The 19546-nt window shown below is 40.2% G+C and overlaps 1 protein-coding gene across 8 annotated transcripts in view; it reads right to left on the bottom strand.

Moving 5' to 3' along the window:
- The window catches only part of PHACTR4 (phosphatase and actin regulator 4), a 98144-nt gene extending 81250 nt beyond the window's left edge, over window positions 1-16894 (bottom strand). For 2 of the 8 annotated variants that reach the window (XM_072827526.1, XM_072827523.1), the window contains exon 1: window positions 16663-16894. The gene's annotated coding sequence lies outside the window, so the exon portion shown is untranslated. Of the gene's footprint in view, window positions 1-5399; window positions 5498-16662 lie in introns of all 8 variants that reach the window. The other 6 variants (XM_072827527.1, XM_072827525.1, XM_072827524.1 and 3 more) reach the window with 5 other exon arrangements.
- Between the last annotated feature and the right edge of the window lie 2652 nt (window positions 16895-19546).

Below are 19546 nucleotides of genomic sequence, written 5' to 3' on the forward strand. Positions count from 1 at the left end.
GATTTTATTTATTTATTCATGAGAGACACACACACACCAGAGAGAGAGAGAGAGAGAGAGAGAGAGAGGCAGAGACACAGGCAGAGGGAGGGGAGAAGCAGGCTCCATGCTGGGAACCTGACGTGGGACTCAATCCCGGGTCTCCAGGATCATGCCCTGGACTGAAGGTGGTGCTAAACCACTGAGCCACCCAGGCTGCCCACATGACCCAACTTTAAATAAAAATATTCAGCATTACTCCACCCCAACTCACCCTTGCTTTATCTCTTTTACCATCTTTTTATTTCTCAGAGCGCTTATCTTCTACATTGTGCCTTAAATTTATTTTTATTATGTTTATTTTCTTCTCTCACTAAAATATAAATTCTTTCAGGACACATATTTTGCCTATTTTTTTTTCACTACTATATCTTTAACAACTAGAATTGTTGTTAAATAGTTGGAGGGTCATGTGAGTGACACAGTTGGTTAATCACCTGACTCTTGATTTTGGCTCAGGTCGTGATCTCACAATCATGAGATTGAGTCCTAAGTTGGGCTTCATGCTCAGTGCAGTCTGCTTGAGAGTCTCTCTCCCCTTCTTCCTCTGCCCCTCCCCCATGCACACACATGCTCTCTCTCTCCAATAAATCTTAAAACAAAAAAGATATATGTATATATATGTATGTATATATATATTTTTTTTTTGAATAGTGCCTGGAAAACAGTAAGTACACAATAATATCTGATTTTTAAATGAATGAGCTCCAAATCCACATGTCCAACTCACTAAACACCTCCACTCAGATATCCTCACAAACTTCCATTCAACATACACAAAAACAATTCATTATCTACCTCACTCATCTTTATTCCCTCCTCTTCTGGCAGGTTCCTAGTTCACCACCATCCACCTAGTTGTTCAAACCAGAAATCTCATCCTCCACATCATATGAGTCATTTCCAAAACATATCTCACACGCATCCCTCTCTTCATCTTCATTGCCTGAAGACACGATAGTATCCAAAATATTCTCACTGCCTCTCACAGCTCAGTAATTAAGTATTCCCTAAACTGGGGCCTATGAACTCTTGGTTTTTGTTTTCCCTCCTACTTCAACTGATGTAGTCCCTGCAGGAACCTCCTTTTCTTGGCCTCTAAATGCTGCTGAGCCCTAAGATTTGGCTCTTGAATCTCCATCTCTTCACTATCTTCACTTTCTCCCTCCCTGGAACATCATGAGCATTTTGGCTGGGTCAGTTCTTTACTGAGTACTGTTCTACACATTGCAGGATATTTAGCAACTCTCATTTAGTATTCCCCCCACATTAAATGTCCACAGCCTCCCTAGTTATTATGACATCCAAAATCAGCCCTCTAAATTTCTAAACCCTCCTAGAAAAAGTGTAACACCCCAAACATGAACCCTGACTAATCATCTCATCCAGTTCTATAGCTTTTTTTTAAAGATTTATTTATTTTAGAAAGAGAGCATGAGAAGGAGGAGTAGAGGGAGAAGGAGAGAAAATATCAAGCAGTGTCCACAGTGAGTGTGGGGCCCAACATGGGGCTTGATCTCATGACCCTAAGATCACAAACTGAGCTGAAACCAAGAGTCAGACCTTAACTAACTGCACCACCCAGGATCCCCAGTTCTATAGCTTTAAGTATAATATATATATACTGATGATTTCCAAATTCATATTTCCAGACTGAATTTCTCCTCTGAACTTCAAACTAGTATATCCACAGCCTTACAACATCTTTATTTGGCAATCTAAGAAGTTTCTCAGACACAGCATATATATATATATTTTTAAAAGATTTTATTAATTAATTTCAGAGAGATAGAGCACACACAAGCAGGGTGGAGGGGTAGAGGGAGAGGGAGACTCCCCTCTGAGTAGGGAACCCAAAGTGGGGCTCAATCCCAGGACCCTGGGATCATGACCTGAACTTAAGGCAGATGTTTAACCAACTGTGCCACCCAGATGCCCCAATGTAGTATATTTTAAAAAACAAAACAGAACAAAACAAAACAAAAACAACAACTCTTGATTCCTCACGCCCAACTTGTTCTTCCTCCAGCCTCCCCTACTCAATAGTTAGGGCAATAGATGTATGACACTTACCAAAAAATTAAATAAATAAATAAATAAATAAATAAATTGCTGGCAAGTATGTTAGCTGCTATTTTGGATCATTATCTTGGTTAAGAGGCAACTTAAGTGTTCCAACTGCTCAGGACAAAAACTTTGGTGTCATGATTGAGTCTTCTCTTTCTCTCACAACCACATCTAAATCATCACTAAATTTTACGGCCTCTGCCTTTAAAATATATCCATAATCTAAACACTTCTCACTACCCAACTCCAAGCTATGGCTACATCTTGCCTAGACTAGTGTGTCAATGCCCTAATCAATCTTCCTTCTTCCACTCAGGCTTTTAAAAAATTTTTTAAAATTATTTTTTATATTTTATTTTTAAGATTTTATTTATTAATGAGAAACAGTGAGAAAGAGAGAGAGAGAGAGAGAGAGGCAGGCAGGCAGAGACACAGGCAGAGGGAGAAGCAGGCTCCATGCAGGGCGCCTGACATGGGACTTGATCCCGGGTCTCCAGGATCACGACCTGGGCCGAAGGCGGCGCTAAACCGCTGAGCCACCCAGGCTGCCCTCCACACTCAGGCTCCTATGTTGTGTTGTCCTCAGAGTGCTCTGGGTGATCCTTTAAAAAAGGAAAGCAGATCATGTCTCCCTATTACATCTGAAATTAACTCCCAATTTCTTACCATGACCTTTGAGATCCTACATACTCTTAACCCGTTTCTTACAGACTTTACTTATCACTCTTGCTCACTCTCTTCCTGCCACACTACCCTATTGCTGCTTCTGTAATTCAAAAAACACATTCTTTTTTTTTTTTTTTTAATTTTTATTTATTTATGATAGTCAGAGAGAGAGAGAGGCAGAGACACAGGCAGAGGGCGAAGCAGGCTCCATGCACCGGAAGCCCGACGTGGATTCGATCCTGGATCCCCAGGATCGCGCCCTGGGCCAAAGGCAGGCGCTAAACCTCTGCGCCACCCAGAGATCCCAACAAACACATTCTTACCCCAGGGCTCTGCAGGTGCTGTTCAGACAGCCTGGAATGCTCCTTTCTCAGAAATTGCATGATTCGCTCCTTTATTTCACATGACAACTCAAATATGACCTGCTCAGAGGGGCCTTGCCCAGACTACCCTGTCTAAAATGGCACATCCCTTTCCATCATACCCTATTCCTTCACCCTATCTTATTTCTATTTTTAACTTATTACTAAGTTAATATATACAAGACCTGAGATAAGACAGATATTTTCCTGTATTTTCTTAATATTTTAAAGTTTTACCCTTCACATTTTGATCATCGATGTACCTAAAACTGATTTTTGTGTATGGTATTAGATAGAGATCCTTTTTTTTCATGGCTAACAATTATCTCAGTCCATTACTGAATAATTTATCTTCTCTCCACTGATATGTAATGCCACCTTTGTCACATATCCCTTTCCCTATATTTATAGGTCTCTCTCCCAGCACTCTGTACTATTCTACAGGTCTATTATTTTTTATCCCAGGGCCAAAAGCCAGACAGTCTAATAATCAGTTTTACAATAAATCTTATAATCAGGTAGGACAAGTTTCCCCATGTTATCTTCAGAAATATGTTGGTTGCTCTGTTCACATTTTAGAATCAACTTGTCAAATTCCATGAAAAAAACTTACTGGAATTTTGATTAGAATTACATTTGATCTAAAATCAAACTGGGAGGGTGCCTGGGTGGCTCAGTCAGTTAAGTGTCTGCCTTCAGCTCAGGTTGTGGTCCCAGGATCCTGGGATTGAGTCCCGTGTGGGGATCCCTGCTCCACAAGGAGCCTGCTGCTTCTCCCTCTGCCTCTGTCTCTCATACATACATACATACATAATTATCTTTTTAAAAAATCAAATCAAATCAAACTAGGGAGGGACGCCTGGGTAGCTCAGCAGTTGCACGTCTGCCTTCAGCTTAGGGCATGATCCCAGGGACCTGGGATCGAGTCCTGCATCGGGCTCCCGGTGCATGGAGCCTGCTTCTCCCTCTGCCTGTGTCTCTGCCTCTCTTTCTCTCTCTCTGTGTCTCTCATGAACAAATAAATAAAATTTAAAAAAAAAAATCAAACTAGGGAGAACTGTCTTCTTTATAATACTAAGTGTTCTAATCCATGAATAGTTTATCTCTCATTTATTCAGTCTCCTTTATTACTTCTCTATTTGGACCATCTTTGTCTTTTAAATAGAGTTTTTGGGGAAAACATCTAATTTATTTCTACTGTGATTAAGAGATATTTTGTATTCCTTTTAACCACCGTATTTTCTATTTTTCATTAGTTCCACTCTTTAGTTTTTTTTTTCTCTTCTGCTGTATCAATTTTTTTCTCATTCCTTTTCCTCATTTCTACTTATCTTTATTCTGTTACTATTCTTTTATTATTACCTCTAAAAGACTAATATGAATATTTTACCTTAAGTCTAAAGTTAATTTAGTATCTTTACTCCTTAATTATATAAGAACTCTTGGAATGCTTTCACTTCAAACCCCTTCTCTATTTATATTTGAGTGTTTTCCATTTTTTAAAAAGATTTTATTTATTTATTTATTGGACAGAGAGAGAGCGTGAGCCCACAGAAAGAAAGAGAGGGAGTAGCAGATTCCCCATTGAGCAGGGAGCCTGATGTGGGGCTTGATCCCAGGACCTCAGGATTATGACCGACTGAGCCACCCAGGCACCCCAAGTATGTCCCATTTTTATATCTATAAATAAGATGTTTCTTTATTGTACATTTATTCTTTGCTCATCATTCCCTTGTGCACCTCAGACTCTTGTTTCCAAGAAACAAGAGTTTCCTTTTTCCTGAAGTATATCCTTCAGAAGTTCCTCTGGAGAGGTTCTATGGGAATATGTTCTCAGTTCCCTTGTTTGAAATTTTTCTTTTAAATTTATTTTTGACATAATGGTTTTACTGATACACAATTCTCGGTTGATAGATTTTTTTTCTTTTAGTATTTTGAAAATACTGTTCCACTGTCTTCTTCCTTCTAGTATTGGTTCAACCGGGACACCAACAATATCTCAAAAAGTATATATCCTGCTAGGAAAAACTATATATTCTTGGCATATTCGTTTATATCTGTATTTAAACTCGAGGCTATCTTGGACATTCAAAATGAAACAAAGAATGAAAGCTATTAGTGACAGAAAAAAATTTTTGTTTTTTAAAGTCTGTTCAAAAAAAAAGTTACACTTAGGAAGAGTTTATTTTTAAGCACAATAAAACCTAACATACTACTTAAGGGTAAAGACTTAAAAATGGGACTAGGGGCAACTGGGTGGCTCACCCAGGTAAGTGTCCAACTACTGATGTCAGCTCACGTCTTGATCTTATGGTTGTGAGTTCAAGCCCTGTGTTGGGCTCCACATTGGGCAGGGAGCCTACCTAAAAAAAAAAAAAAAAAAAAAAAAAAAAAAATTGGACTAATACCCCTTTCAAGAAAAACTAACCTCCTCCTCTTCCTAGTTAAACACAGTCTTTTCTGTTACCACTAAGACGCATGAATCAGCTCTTTAAAATAGAGGTGTGGCTCACTGATAATCAAAAGTACTCTCAAGGAAATATCATTAGTGAATTACAAAGGATATTATTTTCAGGAAAAATACAGATCTCAGAAAGGGTTATCCTACTTTCAAGATAACGCAGATCAGAATTAATCATATAATTTCTTCTCCTCAAATAATTGGGACTAAATTTGGACTTCAGGCAATTATAGTTTCTTTCTAATAGGTGAAGTTTGGTTACATAGATTTCTATGGTGTTGGAAACCTCATAGAAATGATCTGTTGAAAGATGGACTTAAATAGACTTTAAAAAAAGTTTTGTGTATGTCTGGATCATGGTAATACCAAGTATAAATATCTCATAAAATAAATATAGGGTCATTACTTACAGGAATTTAATGTGGCATAATTGATGTGTAAGAGGTTAACCCTTTTAATCTCTTCTAGTTAAAAGGAAAAAGTTGCTCAACAACTGCTCTTTAATTTTTCCCTTTCTGTTCTGCCCTCCAAAAGCACTAGCACACACAAAAATACTTTATTTACCAAATCCCTTAAACCTTTTATTATTAATTCCTTAACACCAATGCCCTAAAGACAGTTAAACAGAGAGTTAAGAGGCTAGAGCGGAGCTTCTGACTGCTAAAAAATAAATTTTCTTCTCTCTGTAAGGACAAAGAGGAGATAGCTTAAAAAATACAAAGAAATACTCAAGACACAAAAAGACAAATATTGTATGATTCCACTTATTTGAGACACCTAGAATAGGCAAATTCATAGAGACACAAAGTAGAATAAAGGTTATCACCAGCTGAGAGGGGAAGACAATGGGAAGTACTATTTATTGGATAGTTTCAGTTTGAGATGATGGAAAAGTTTTGCAAGTGGATAGTAGAGATGGCTGCACAATGTTGTGAAGGTGCTTAATGCAACTGAATTGTACTCTTAAAGAAGGTTAACATGGTAAATTCTAAGTGTGCAAGGATTATTGTAGTTGCAAACAAACAGACTTATTTATCTCATGCTACAGATTGCAAAGATACATTCATTTAACAAAATGGTTCTTATTGGCCTGTGGCTAAAGTGAAAGGATGAAGCCCTCTCCCAATTACATAAAGATGCTGTTCCAGAAGCCAGTTATCTACTTTTATATAAACATTAGAGCATATAAGACTGTTAGAAAAATTCCCAATCTTATTGGTATCACCAATAGGTAAGAGGCATTGTGTTACCTTTTAATACATAAAGCAAAGACAAACCCATATCCTGAATCCTAAAGTTCTCCCTCAAATTTAAATTCAGTGAAAGGAACAGGAGGGTGTGTGCAAGTGAGAGGAAATGGAAGTACTCTTCACACCCTGTGGCTTGTTCTATACAGTTACTCTCAGTATCTACTGAAAGCATTTTTAATAGGGATTTAGCCATGAGGAAAGGGAAGAAGAGGTAAGTCTCCCTTAGAAATTCTCCCTTTTCTTCTTGTCACTCACTAGAGGAGGAGGGAGTGTTTCAGGGCTCCAGTTTTTAATCTTATTTAATAAACAATTAACCCCCAAAAGAACAACCATTTCTCTATGAACCCAATTCTGAGGTAAATAAGAACGGAATACATCTTCAACACTAGTGTGAAAAATATACCTTATTATTTTTAAAATAACCTTGACACCTTATATGAAGTGACAATTTTTAATTTCTAATGATCTAGGTAGATATTAGTAGCTCAAGATTAAAATGAATACTTTAGTGTCTTCCAAAGCTCCAAATGTCCTCACAAAACAACTGCTAGTAAAAATAACTGTATATATACCATTATGAAAAAAATTAACTTAGAACATTTTTATCCCATACATTAAAATTGACTTTTCCAAAAGTTAAAAAAAAAAAAAAAAGACTAATAGAAACAGAAGTTGAGGAATTCATAAAGTATTTAATCCATCTAAGGAGAAATAATTTTTCTAATGATGGAAGAAATATAAGAAATTACAATGGAAACAGTGAGTGGCTGTGGCATGAAGGTTTCTGTCAAAACAAAACAAAAATAGAAGCACCTAGCTGGCTCAGTTGGAAGAACATGTGACTCTTGATCTCAGGATCATGAATTCGAGCCCCACATTATATGTAGAGATTACTTAAAAATAAAAAAATCTTTGGGTGCCTGGGTGGTTCAATGGTTAAGCATCTGCCTTTGGCTCAGGTCATGGTCTGGGGATCAAGTCCAATATCAGGCTCCCCACAGGAAGCCTACTTCCTCCTCTGTCTATGTCTCTCCTCTTTCTGTGTCTCTCATGAATAAATAAAATCTTTAAAAAATAAATTTAAAAAAATTAAAATCTGTAAGAAAATAAAAAACAAATACCACAGATGGGGGAAATCTTTCAATATACTTGAAAATAAATTAACATCTACAATAAAAGGCTTACAAAAGTATCTAAGGCCATAAAGACCCAAACGGATAAATGAGCAAAAAGAAAAGAATTTACAGTCATAGGAATAAATGTTTCACTGTCCTAATAATTAAAATGTTAAAACAGTATGCATCCGCAATACTCAAAAACTTTTAAAGTTAAAGCAGTACTTACGTATCATTTACAACTATTAAGCTGGAAATATATTTATTTTAAAATATTAAAATCCATTATTAATAAGGTCGGTTGTGAATAAACATGTACTGTAAACTATTAGTGGCACTGCAAATTAGAAGAGACTGATGTCAGCAGTTTGGTAATACCAATCAAGCACTATATAAATGTTCATATTTGCTGATCTAGTAATTTCATTTTTTTAAGATGACAAGGTTTTTTAAAAAGTATTTTATTTCATTTTGAGACAGCGAGAGTGTGTGCGCATGTGCAAGATTGGGGGGGAGGGGCAGAGGGAGAGGGAGAGAGAATCTTAAGCCCACCCCAGCTGAGTGCAGGAGTGTGGAGCCTACTGTTGGTCTCAATCTCACAACCCTGAGATCAGGACCTGAGCCAAAATCAAGTGTGATGCTCAACTGACTGAGCCACTCAGGTGCCCCCCAGTAATTTTATTTTATTTTTTTATTTTTAAATGTTATTTATTCATGAGAAACAGAGAGAGAGAGAGAGAGGCAGAGACACAGGCAGAGGGAGAAGCAGGCTCCATTCAGGGAGCCTGATGTGGGACTCGATCCTGGGTCTCCAGGATCACACCCCGGCCGAAGGCAGCAGTAAACCACTGAGCCACCCAGGCTGTCCAGTAATTTTATTTTATTTTATTTTATTATTTTATTTTATTTTATTTTATTTTATTTTATTTTATTTTATTTTATTATTTTTTTTTAAATTTTTTATTTATTTATTATAGTCACAGAGAGAGAGAGGGGCAGAGACACAGGCAGAGGGAGAAGCAGGCTCCATGCACCGGGAGCCCGACGTGGGATTCGATCCCGGGTCTCCAGGATCGCGCCCTGGGCCAAAGGCAGGCGCCAAACCGCTGCGCCACCCAGGGATCCCTAGTAATTTTATTTTAAAAGAAAAAAAGTTATACATACAAAACCTATGTGGCAGCCTTATTTGTAATAGTTAAATGAAAATCCACAACACAGGAATCTTCCAGTTTATTTCCACAAACAGATACTGTTAGCTGGGAGAGTAAAGAGGTAAAGTCAAGAGGGAAAAGTGACCTACAGAGACACGGTTAAAGTGCTCTGGGATCACTCAAGGTAAGGAGGAATCATTAATCTTTTACACCAATTTTTCATACTGTATTTCCTACCAAAGTGCAAAGGAGAGAATAAGCAGCTGCATAGAGAGAATCAAGTACATTGGTAATCAACTCGATGGTGTGTTGCGGGGTAAAGATGGGGAAGGGGAGTTCTCACTAAGAAACTGAACATGTCGAGTTCCACCAGAATCAGCCATCCACAGAGGAAACAAATTAATAAGCAAGAGCACTTAAGTTTTGTCAGACAATCATAAGATTGTTTTCTATTCTTTTTTTTTTTTAAGATTTTATTTATTTATTCATGACAGAGAGAGAGAGAGAGAGAGAGAGAGAGGCAGAGACACAGGCAGAGGGAGAAGCAGGCTCCATGAGAGAGAGAGAGAGAGAGAGGCAGAGACACAGGCAGAGGGAGAAGCAGGCTCCATGCAGGGAGCCCAACATGGGACTCGATCCGGGGTCTCCAGGATCACACCCCAGGCTGAAGGCGGCGCTAAACCGCTGGGCCACCGGGGCTGTCCGATTGTTTTCTATTCTTAAATAAAATACAGTCAACACTTAACTAAATAGTACTCCTGGAAATGTGACTAACAAGTTCACATCTGAAAGAATAAACGTAGGGAATTTTAACAATGAGAGTTTTTTGGCCACAGATTTTACTAAAATTAGATTTGATTTGAAATGTTTACCTGACAAAAATATCCAGTAACATCACATACTACAAATAAATTTCTAAATCAGTGCACTGACAGCTCACATCCTGAGAGATTTCCCTTGCCACTCAGTACACTTGAATAGAAGGATGCACCTATAGCACTCATCACAATACTACTTTTCCCTTTGCCAGGTCTGATATTTTCTCATATTTATTAAACACCACACAGTTTACAAAGACCTCTTACTTATATTCTTATCTCACATCCCCAAAGAAGTGATTATTATCCCTTTTAACAGATGAGGAACCTAAAGTTTAAGGAGGTTAGCTGACTTGAATAATCAGTGACAACATGGTAGAAATGGAAGTAGAACCCAGGTCTTCAGACTCCAAAGATAGGAAACATATTATATTGAGTAAATAGGTCAGAGCTTTCAGATAGATGGTCAAAACCAACACCTCGTGTTTTATTTTATTTTTTTACAGATTGTATTTATCTTATCATGAGAGACACACAGTGAGAGGCAGAGACACAGGCAGAGGGAGAAGCAGGCTCCACACAGAGAGCCCAACGCGGGACTCGATCCCAGGACTCCAGGATCGCGCCCTGGGCCAAAGGCAGGCGCCAAACCACTGAGCCACCCGGGGATCCCAACACCTCGTGTTTTAAACATAACAGAGAAGTTAAACTGAAAAATCAAGCTCGAATCTGAAAGCTGTATAGTTTTAACCACCTCTTCCCTAAAAATCAAACCGACACTAAACACACTTCCTCTCCTAAAATCCCCTGGAATGTTTTTGGTTGCAAATCATAAAATCTTAGAATTTGAGAGACCAACTAATCCAGAGTACTCTTTTAAGAAATGAGAAAACTGAAGCACAAGGCTTGTGACCTGCTTAGAGATGATGACACCAAAGCCTTCTACGACAATATAGTGTGTTTTCTTCTAAGGCTCATACCAATCGATGGCACTCAATAGATGCTGTTTTGCTGAGAATACAGGAGACAGAATGCAAGTATTAGCGGAAAGTTCGTGTCTAATCTCAGCTAGGCCCTAACTGCTGGTCAGTGGCCCATTCACTCATCTTTGGTTGGCTCCCTTACCTTTTCCACAACTGCTATTCCAAAACTTTAACCGTTTCTGAAGTTGGCTAACCCACTCTATCTAGCCTTTTATCATTCTGAAGATAACTTAACCCCTTCCTTTGAAAAGAAAGATAAAAAAGAGGTCACTAGACATTAACAGACCTTATAAGGCAGAAATTGTGATCCTGAGCTTTGCAGTCAAAATATATCTGGATTCCAGATCTCTTCCATTACTTATATGGTGCTTTTGGGAAATGAAGTTAATCTCTCTGAGCCATTTCTTCAACTGTCAAATGGGAATGCCCACCCACTCTACAGAATTTTTGGAAAATTAAATAACACATATAAGTGTATCTAAGGTGCCTAACTCAGTCTGTGAAGCATGCAACTCTTGATTTTGAGGTCATGAGTTTAAGTCCCAAACTGGCTGTAGAGGGGCAGCCCCGGTGGTGCAGTGGTTTAGCGCCGCCTGCAGCCCAGGGTGTGATCCTGGAGACCCAGGATAGAGTCCCACATCGGGCTCCCTGCATGGAGCCTGCTTCTCCCTCTGCCTGTGTCTCTCTGCCTCTGCCTCTCTCTCTCTCTCTCTCTGTGTCTCTCATGAATGAATAAATAAAATCTTAAAAAAAAAAAAAAAAAAAAACAACTGGTTGTAGAGCTTACTTAAAAAAAAAAGGTACCTAGATCAGTGTACAGGGTAAGTGGCTGGTGACTACTCCAATTTTAATTCCCATCTCCATCACTTCCAAACACATCTTCCTCCATTCTTTCTTCATGTTTCACTTTCAAGGCTCACCACTCCATCAGCTCTCAATTTTATCTCCTTCCAAGGCTTCTTTATCATCTCCCATTTCTTTTGTGCCAATCTTCAGTATCTGCCTCTATGCGGTTCCTTTTCCTTCACCTTCAAAGATGTCAAATCTTTCCCATCTTTTAAAATCAAATCAAACAAAAAGTCCCTCAAAATCCAACTCTTCTAGCACTTACTCTAAGTATCTTCCTAAACCCCCTAACCTACCCTAAGACAGCAAACACCTTTCAAAACAGATCAGATTATGGCAATTACCTGCTCTAAAAACCTTTGAGGGTATAACAATTCCCTAAGCATAATGCCTTAGCAAAGCACTGTGAATCCTTCTCAGCAACTGACCATCAAACTTTCCTTTCACCAGCCACTCTATTAACTGTTCAAGCCCAGGGGTCCAGAGACCCCCTAAGTATTTCATAACCCTCTAAAATTATATGCATCTTTGTGTATGTGCAGTTGTCTGGGTGAAAATTTATTGCTTTTCTCAAATTTCTGAGAGGGCATCTGAACCAAAAAATGTTAAAAACCAACTCCAAAACCCTCTTAGCTGTACCAGACTTCACTCTTTCCCAGACACACACCTCAAACTTTCCCCCATCCATTCCTATGCCAAACTGCTTCCTCTGGCTGATCAGGCGTGGTGGTGCTTGGGGGAGTCAGGCTGGAATAACCTTAATAGTAACAGGTCTACTGGGTGAATTCTTATTCACCCCTCAAGAACAAGCTCCAAAATCACTTCCTCTGTAATGCCTTCCTTCACAGTCTACCAAATCAGAATCACTCAGTCCCTTTCCTATACTGTAACACAGATCTACTGAACACTTAACCACTCTCAGGTACTGTAATGTAAGCTTTTCAAGGCAGAGGCTCAATACTGTAACATGTCTGTACCTCCAGAACATAACCCAGATCCTAGCACATGATGGGCAAAACAAAAACCTGCTGAATAAACCATTTTTGGCACTGCATTTGTGTCCTGGTATTCTCCACAACTGCCTCTGACCACTTTTGTTATTTGTTCACTCATTCAACAAACATTTATAAAATTCCAACAAAATACCTGGACCTATGTGCTAAGCAGTAAGGATATAGCCTAGGACGCAGTCCTTGGCATTTAAGACCTTTAACTGTGATGATACAGAACAAATATAATGGGTTTATTTGATGAGTGCACAAAGGGTCATGGTGGCCCATATGAAGAGGTGACTAATGGTCACGGAATGTCCTAAAAGGAAACATTACACTCTCTTAGGCCAGAGTATCTACTCATTCTGTCTCTTTCTTTATAAACAACCTTCTTCCAATGCTCCTTTTCCTTTTCTAAACGTTATAATGTGACCAAATACCCTACTCCTGGAAATAATTCCACAATTATTCCTTAAAATTCCATAATTTACTCCTGGAAATTATTCTACAATAATTCCACAGATAGAGCAGGATGATTATACCCATGTCAAAGATTAGAAAACTAAACTTCAAAGAGGTCACTGCTAAAGGTGGCACATGAATGAATGAGGGAGAATTTTTATTTAGTACTTATCTACTGCCTGACTCTTCCAACCACCCCCCCACCCCCCCAATCAGCCTATAAGCCTCAAGGAAAAGAATTTTGTTTTCATTGCATGGTCCTTAGGATCGGATTCCTGCATTTCCAGGAATCTGATTCCAGTGTCTAGAACACAACAGGCTTTCAGTAAATATATATCAACTGAATGAATGGATTAATTTGAAAATAAAGTGGTCCAATAGTAAAACACACAAGGGAAAAAAATTTCTTTCCATCATGATGGCGTAATAAGAAATTTAAAACAGGTTTCTACTAGTTAGGAAAGGCTAGACCAATTGTACGGACTCAATTCCATTGGCATGTTATGCATTTTACCTAAGAAGAATTTAAATAAAGGAGGTGAAGTAAGTTTCTATTTCTGATGTCACATTCATGGCATGTACTGACATAAGCCAAGATTTAGCTGCAGGTTTGAAACTGATTAATAAAAGTCTTTACAAAAAGCAAACACTAAAGAAGGCATTTTCTTGAGACTTGACATTGCCTGGAAAAGTATCTGAATTTAATTTCTTTCTTCAATGTTAGTTCCAGCAGCCAAAACTGCTGTATAGATGTTTTCCAACATATGCTTCAAAACCTTTAAGCAAAGATTAGCTAAAACTTTTTAGTAATGAGGGACACCTGAGTGGCTCAGTGGTTGAGCATCTTCCTTGTCTCAGGTCATGATCCCAGGGTCCTGGGCTGGAGTCCCACATCAGGCTCCCCATAGGGAGCCTGCTTCTCTCTCTGCCAATGTCTCTGCCTCTTTCTCTGTCTCTCATGAATAAATAAATAAAATATTAAAAAAAAAAACTTTTTAGTAATGATTAGACAAAACCATGCCTAGTAACTCACCACTCTTCCACGCCCAAGGGCTCCATATAATTGCCATTGGTTTGAAGCACAAAATAATCACCGCATAACATCAAACAAGGTGATGAGACCAACGTTGAATATGATTTATGGTTTAGTATGACATTGTTTTATCTTCTAGAAACTCCAGTTCCTTATAAGTCACTTTGTTCTGATTATAAAATATTTCCATTATTTTTCTTCATTATTTAAATTTCAATAAATCATAAGCTGTTGGTGGTGGTATGATGAAAACTGCAACAGGTGTGAGGTAATGAAAAGAGCACTGGACTGGAATATGGTTTACTCTACTATTTCCTATCTAGGTTAACTGTGTGACCTTGGGCAAGTCACTTAACATTCTAGAGGCTGTGAATTTAACATTTATCAGCTGTAAAATGAATACTACCACCTCATGAAACTGTAGCGAGAAAATATATAATATGGGTGCCTGGGTGGCTCGGTTAAGTATCTGCCTTTGGCTGAGGTCATAATCCCAGGGTCCTGGGATAGAGCTTAGCTCAGGCTCCTTGCTCAGCAGGGAGTCTGCCTCTCCCCTCTCCCTTTGCCCCTCCACTCAGTTTGTGCTCTCTTTCTCTCTCAAATAAATAAAATCTTTCAAAAAATAACGTAATATAAATGATGAGTTTTCTAACTAACTAACTAACTAACTAACTAACACTAACAGGGCAGCCCGGGTGGCTCAGCAGTTTAGTGCAGCCTTCAGCCCAGGGTGTGATCCTGGAGACCCAGGATCCAGTCCCACATTGGGCTCCCTGCATGGAGCCTGCTTCTCCCCCTGCCTGTGTCTCTGTCTCTGATGAATAAATAAATAAATAAAATCTTAAAAAAAAAAAAAAAAACATTAACAGCAACAGCATGTTTGAACAAGTAACAGCCAGTCATTAGCAACTACTGTTCTTAGATTATTTTTAAAATTTCTAGAGCAATTCTACAGATGCTCCTTCAAAACACAACCAAGAAAACAACCAGTCCCTACTCACTGCTGCATTAAACTGAAGAACAACTTCATTAAAGACCTCCATCCCTGTACAATATTACCAACACAATCTGGGATTCCCAGAGTAAATCACTTCCATCATGACATATCTAAATAATAGAGTACAACAGACTTTTATTTCATTTGCCAACTTGACTAGGGAGGGAATTTAACTTATATAACTCTAATAACTTTCCCTGATTCATGTAAAGAACTCCTGGTTGTCCCCATTTCGGAGACTTGAGATACATAATTATTTTTCAAAAAGAGTGTCCACAGTGGCGTCTAGAAAGTTTTGCCTTATGCTGAATCTAGCAATGCATTCTTCCAACTCAACATAAAGTTACCACTATCTAACAAAAGTTGATTAAATCCACACAATTCACCGGTTTCGGTAAGGATCTACTACTACCTTTCCTCCTCAAACTGGCTTCGCTCCTAGTAATTTGGTGAACTGGTCTCTTTGTTGCTTTCTAGAAGCCACTAGGTTTCTGGTTTCCCCATAACGCAGATCCTTCTATTAATAGGCATTTTCTTCCAACTTTTTGTTTCGAGCAAAAGAAATAAAAGGACTGGCGGGTACGAGGGGCGAGGGAATGGGTGGCTGAACAAAGTCCTGTAGCTTTCTTCTGCGTGCAATGAATGAAAAGACTGCTCCGTGCCCTATAAATCACTTTCCTCCAAGATTCAAGAGGTGTGTGAACTATCATTTTGCTCAACCGCGCTGGTTCTTTGGTTCCCGGATCACCGCTGCAACCTATGCAGACACCGCAGCAAATTCGGTCCCTTCCCAGTTTCCTGGGGAGGGGGCTCACTTCTTTTTCACAGGCCCATCCCCCTACGGAGAAAGACGCCTGGAGATTCGTGCCCTGAAGCCGCGCGGGGCTGACGTTTCAGAGTTAGACAATAACCTCGAGGATTTTCAACAGAAATTCCGTCTGCCGCTGCCGGGCGAGCCTCCGCTCTACGCAGCCGGGATGCAGAGGTCCGATAGAGGACGGGTTTGAAAAATGGACTTTGACCTGATCCGGTTGCCGTAACCGGATCCCCAGGGACCGGTCCCCAACAGGGGCGTCCCGGCGGGCTCCCCGGAGGAGGGGACTCCACGCACGGGCACAAAGGGGCAGCCCAGACAAAAGGGCCCCGCCAAGTTGCGGGGGGCGGAGAGGGCCAGCCCGCGCGGCAGGCGGAGAAACCACGGCGGCACCGTTGTGGGAGGGCGGAGGAGGAGCAGGAGCAGGCGGCGGCGGCCCCGGCCCAACCCGCCCCGCCCTGGCCCGACCCGACCGCGGCTCCGGCCGTTACCCTCGCCCGGACCGCGACCTCCTCGCGGAGCCAAGAACGCGGCCCGAGTCTAAGAGGCTCCCGCAGCCAGACCCCGCGCACTTCCCGCTCACTTTCCCTCGCTCATCCAACTCACCCGGGTGGCCGCCGCCGCCTCCTCAGCTTCCACAGTAGTTTCCCCCGGAAATCCTACCTGGCCCGCCGGCCGCCAGCCTGCAGCCAGAGCCTTCGCCCCCGGGAGGGGGAGCGGGAGCGGGCCGGACAGTGAGGGGTAGGAAGTGCAGCCGCGGGGGCTCACGGGACTTGTAGTCTTCGGCAAGGGCCAGCTGTGTCGCGGGCTGGACAAGATGGCGAGACTCTGCAATCTCTGTTCGCGTTGGGGGGGGGGGGGGGCGGTGGCCCTACCCGGCCTCTCTGGGCATGCGCCACCCGCTGCCAGCGCCCTGCGGTTAGAAGAACTTGGGCACCTTTTCTGGTGCCCGAGGAGGCAAAGGTCTTTGGACTTGGGAGGATAGAATTGAGTACTCGGCTGCAGGCAGTGCGTAAGGAAGGAGCTGTTGCAAGTCTGCTGTTGTAGAAAACTGGGTCCAGTCTCTGGTCAAATTTCATTTATAATTTCTGCAAAAGGAAAAAAAAAAACTATGGAGGGTCACTTTGAAGTACAAAAACTTAGAAGTAAGTTATCCTTAGTTTTGTGCATAAGGAATTAACCCAGTAATCATTCTTGACCCCTCCGTCAGCCTAAGTCCAGTCATTCTACATCCCATGTATCTCAGTTCCATTCCATATTCTGCACTACCATTACCTAGAGGAAGCCACTGGCAGTCCTCTCCAAGTCTTACTAGTTTCAGGCCTCTGGGCTATCTTCCTCCAAACATCTTCCTTGCTGCTGCCAGAAAACCTCGCTAAATGCCAACCCCATTGTGTCACAGCTCAAATTAGACCTGACTGTGTAACCTAAAGCTACAAAACTTGTAGAGGAAAATAGGAAAAAAAAAATCTATGTGACCTACAAACACATAATCCATAAAAGAAAAAAATGATAAATTGTAAGTCATCAAAATTTTAAATTTTGCTCTTTAAGACACTGCTACGAAAATGAAAAGGCAAGCCACACCCTGGGATGAGATCACAGCAAAACCTACATGCAACAAAGGACTAATATGTAGAATTATTTCAATCCATTAAGATAAAGAACCCAGTTTAAAAAGTGATTTGAAAAGACACTTTACCAAAGAAGATAAACCTATGGCAAATAAACACATGAAAGATGTTAGGGAAATGCAAATTGAAACTACAAGGAGATAATCTACACACCATGACTTATAATATCAAGTGATCAAGTGTTAACAAGAATGTAGAACAACAAGAATTCTCATTCATTGTTGGTGGCATTGTAAAATGATACAACCACTTTGGAAAACAGTATTGCAGTTCCTTTAAAACTTAAATATACACCTACCATATGGTCCAACCATTACACTGCAGGTATTTACCCAAGAAAAACTAAAAGCATAAATCTACATAAAGATTTGAACATGAATGTTTATAACAGCCTTATTTGTGATAGCTAAATGCTGGAAACAACTCAATGTCCTTCAAAAGGTGAATGGATATTTATACAATGGAATATTCTTCAATAATAAAAAAGGAATGGGCAGCCCCAGTGGCCCAGCGGTTTAGTGCCGCCTGCAGCCTAGGGTGTGATCCTGGAGACCCTGGATCGAGTCCCAGGTCAGGCTCTCTGCATGGTGCCTGCTTCTCCCTCTGCTTCTGTCTCTGCCTCTCTCTCTCTCTGTGTGTGTGTCTCTATGAATAAATAAATAAATCTTTAAAAAAAAAAAAGGAATGAAGTACTGATATGCACAACATAATGAATCTTAATTATGCTGAGTGAAAGAAGCAAGACATAGAGGAGTATATTCTGTATGACTCCATTTGTATAAAATCCTAGGAAAAGCAAACTGTAGTGACAGAAAGCTGATCAGTGGTTGCCTGGGGACCCAAGAAGGCAGATGTATGGCAGGCAGAGATTATAAAAGGGATAAGGAAGCTTTTATATTATCTTGACCATGGTTATAGTTTCAAGATTGCATGATGCGTGTTTTAAATATATCAAAACTCATCAAATTGCACACTTTAAATATGTGAAATTTATTGTTAATTATACTTCACTAAATCTGAAAAATTGTATAATCAAATATTTCTTTTAGGGATACCTGGGTGGCTCAGTGGTTGAGTGTTCCCCACCTCCCCCAGGGTGTGATCCCAGTCAGGGGAAGGGGATCTAGTCCTGCATCAGGCTCCCTGCAAGGAGCCTGCCTCTACCCCTATGTCTCTGCCTCTCTCTTTCTCTCTCTCTCTCTCTCATGAATAAATAACATCTTAAAAAAAAAAAAAAAACCTCTAAGAAAGAAAGAAAGAAAGAAAGAAAGAAAGAAGAAAGAAAGAGGGGTGCTCAGTTAAGTGTCTGCCTTTGGTTGGGTCAGGATCTCAGGGTCCTGGAATTAAACCCCTCATCCAGCCCTGCTTCAGATTCCCTGCTCAGCAGAAAATCTACTTCTCCCTCTCCCTCTGCCCCTGTCTCCCCACTCCTCCTCCCCCTGTGCTCTCTGTTCTCTCTTGTGCTCCCGCTCTCTCTCTCTCTCTTAGAGAAAGAAAAAAAGAAGAAAGAAAGAAAGAAAGAAAGAAAGAAAGAAAGAAAGAAAGAAAGAAAGAAAGAAAGAGAAAGAAAGAAAGAAAGAAAGAAAGAAAGAAAGAAAGAAAGAAAGAAAGAAAGAAAGAAAGAAAGAAATCTTTCCTTGGCTACTATTGTTGTAGAAGCTCTAACTGAGGAGTTTCAATATTATGCATGGGGAAGGGGATGGATAGAGATGGCAATTATGAAATCCCAGGTAACTAAAATGATGGTGGTAACAGTAGTAGTGATAGCAGTAATAAAACTCAAAACTTTGTTTTGAGCATCCAGGTCTCTTACATATGCCTTAAATTAGGATTCTCCCCAGAAAGCAGAACCAGAG

The sequence above is a fragment of the Canis lupus genome, chromosome 5 (assembly GCF_048164855.1).
Source record: "Canis lupus baileyi chromosome 5, mCanLup2.hap1, whole genome shotgun sequence".
Lineage (NCBI taxonomy): Eukaryota > Metazoa > Chordata > Mammalia > Carnivora > Canidae > Canis > Canis lupus.